Source organism: Carlito syrichta, unplaced genomic scaffold (genome assembly GCF_000164805.1).
Source record: "Carlito syrichta isolate Samal-C Ts95f unplaced genomic scaffold, Tarsius_syrichta-2.0.1 Scaffold311489, whole genome shotgun sequence".
Taxonomy (NCBI): Eukaryota; Metazoa; Chordata; class Mammalia; order Primates; family Tarsiidae; genus Carlito; species Carlito syrichta.
The window spans coordinates 354,422-357,650 of NW_007255585.1; the positions used below are offsets into that span (position 1 = coordinate 354,422).

The 3,229-nt window shown below is 40.4% G+C and overlaps 1 protein-coding gene across 5 annotated transcripts in view; it reads right to left on the reverse strand.

Annotated features, from left to right (window-relative positions):
• The window catches only part of DGKH (diacylglycerol kinase eta), a 103,065-nt gene that overhangs the window by 87,986 nt on the left and 11,850 nt on the right, over positions 1-3,229 (reverse strand). The window lies entirely within an intron of this gene.

The window sequence follows — 3,229 nt, forward strand, 5'->3', positions numbered from 1 at the left end:
GCCCCTGCACTCCAGTCTGGGCGACAGAGTGAGACTCCAACTCAAAAAAAAAAAAAGAAAAAGATAATCAGCCTAATGACCACCACAAGAATTGACACTCTGGAACAAGCATTCTCATCATTGCTAGCTGAGACATTGTACTACACAAACTTTCTTCTCACTTGAAGATAATGAGGTTTCACTAGGAATGGAAGACTGGACTCAATCTTATTAAAAATGTGGGCTTTTACTTGGTTACTGTGAGTTTACTCTTAATTACAAAAGCTTAAAAATATGTTATCATTCTCATGGAAAGAGCACAAGCTTTAAATATAAATTATGCTATGTGTTAACTATATACATTTACACAAATTAAATTTCTGAATCTCATCTCCTTCATCTGCTGAATGGAATGATGAACAATTCATGGGTTTACTGAGATAATGAGGTGAGATATAAAATGAAAAATACCTACTTGCTTATTGCCGCTTATTATGAATTACAAGATACACCAAAAAGATATCAGAAACAAATAATAGGGTGTTTTTTCACCTATATTTTTAAAAATACTTATAATTTTAAAAATCATGTAGAATAATAAGCTTTCTTTGGGGCTATTTTAATATTTTATTAACATTCAAAGCAAATAAACTTATTTTGTTTAAACAGTAAAAAGCTGATGCTTTAAATTGTCTAAGGGAGCCAAAAGCTGAACTACCGTGCCCACATTTTTAGAGCATTTCATGTAGGATGCTAGCCCAGTTCTAGATTTGTCAATAAGACCAGGGGTGATGGACATGAAGCCCCTTCCTAGGGTATATAACTTGGGCCTCCTCAGGGTGATTCAAGACTCCTCTAGGCTTGGATTGCTCATAAGGCAGAGGGTTGAAAACATCTCTGGGATTTTCTGGGGAGCTTGAGCACCATGTCTACCTACTATCTCAAAGATTCTAGTTTCCTAGGAGATCTGGAACATCAAAATTCTTAGAAAACAGAACTCTACCATGCTAGTCAGCATAGAACTTGCAAGATACTACAATTATTCAGGGTTCTGCTGCTTTAGTGGTCACTGGGTATCAGACCCTCTTTAGCTAATAACCAGGTATTTATGGTATTTCATTAAAAAAATTTTTACTGCCGGTAGCCTATTTACCCATGTTAGGCTCCTTCCAGATACTTAGATGAGACAAGATAATGTCTTTTACAGAGTTTGAGGCTTCAGTCTGTACAACAAATGGGCATCAGAAGTCCGAAGTTAACCTAAATGAATGCGGGACTAAAAAACTTTCAACCAAACGTGTCAGCCATGTAAAGATCACTATGAAGTACAAAATCCTGTAGCTCTTCTTCAAAAAGTACAAGGGTGGATCAGTCAAGCTGGCCAAGGATGAAATAAACCTTCTAGCAATCAGCTTGGCATTGAAGACTCTGTATAACAGGAGGGAGAGAGAAACAAGCCGCTGGTCCAAAACGTGGGCTACCCTTGCCAGTTTTCATGCAGAATCTCTCAGAAGAGAAGAGGGGTTCTAGAAGTTTAACTTCAAAAAGCTACAAGTGTTGTCTCTAGGATTATGGTGACAGTGACAGCATCAGTTCAGGACTATCTATCTAGAGCATGTGGAAGGCCTCACAGAGGAGCCTGTGAGCAAAATGCAGATTTATAACCAGCCCCAAGACCAACAGGCTGTGCAGTATGTGGCCATTCACTGAGAGCTACAATATGGCAGAGACACTTGGAAGGTCAGTCCTCCCTGATACAAGGTTAAAATTGGCCAAGCTTTTCATCTGGACAGCAGGCTTCCATTGGCAATCCATAGGTGCATAAGGCTAAAGACACCCTAAGGAAGCCAACTTCATAAAACACCGGTGTACAGACTCAGATAAAAAAATTCTACACCGTCGCTATATTTTAGCCCCAGAAATATAGAGATGGGTGTATGTTTGTGGAGAAAAGCAAAAGATGCAGTCCCAGAGAGGTTTGCCTGTGGAATTCTGAATGCTCTGGGCCTCAGGCTCTAAGAGGATTGTAATCCCTCTTCTTTCCTATAACCTGGGTCCCTGTGATGGCAGTTTCTAGTTCCAGCTGGGAGGCGATTCCTTATTTCTTATAATCTAAGAATCCTATTCCCAGGCCATATAATTTTAAGACAAGGACTTCTCCCTAAAAGCAGGCACCGTATCCTTTTAAATATGCTTAAATTCAAGCCAAAACTTTTTAAAAATTTAGTACTCAGTGGCCAATATTTTTTACTCGCCACTGTATACCCAGAATCTAGCATAATGCTGGATACCTATAATGAGCTCTCAATAAATATTTGCTAAATGGACGAATGAAGCCTAAAGGAAGTCCAGGAAGTGGAGGGAGAGATGGGGAATACATTGCTGCGGAACAGCCTAGGAGGACAGAAAAAGTACTGGAGGCAGCAGGTTGGAGGTTACTGATCAGGAGCGCCGTGTTTTCCCTGATTCATGGATCTGCAGCAAGACCAGGCGGAGGACACACGCTAATGTCAAGCACAGCAACTCACCATGACATCCTGCCTGAACTGTCAGGAACATGGCTGTTAAGATGATAAATCCCCTCCCCCAACCTGTTGATAACGTCTATCCAGATAACAGTAGACATTTAGATGGAATTGATCTATGTGCTGGGACTCCCTTGGTCTGCTTTTACAAGCAAGCCCCAGGTCTCCAGAGCTCCAGAAATGGCAGAATACTTGAGAACATGGTCACTAGGTCTTGTGTTACTTTAGAGAGCCCATTTGAAAGATTGATGGAAGGCTACAAGTGAAGATCAAGACAAAGGTACTGTTCTTTTGCCACATCTTATCTCCATCCCCAAGATTTTAGTCTAGCTACAAAATGACTTCTTCCTCCCTAGGACTTCCCCCCGAGGACCTTGGTCTGAGGAAGCCAATAATAACGCTAAAAGCTATTTCTCTGGATTAGTCTTAGAAAAGATGCTATTATCACAAAATAAAAAGATAAATATGAAACACCACAGAAGCAATGATATTTCCTATCTAAAAGCCCCTAATGCCTAGGATACAGAAAAAGGAATACAAATCTCAAACTTAGCTTAAATTACCAGCTTTCATAGTATAAAGCCATCTAAAATGTATATAAAACAATTTTATTTTATTTTTATTTTTTTTTTTTTGAGTTGGAGTCACTCTGTCGCCCAGACTGGAGTGCAGTGGCCGCTCCCGGCCACCGCAGCCTCGACCTGCTGGGCTCCGGCGATCCTTCC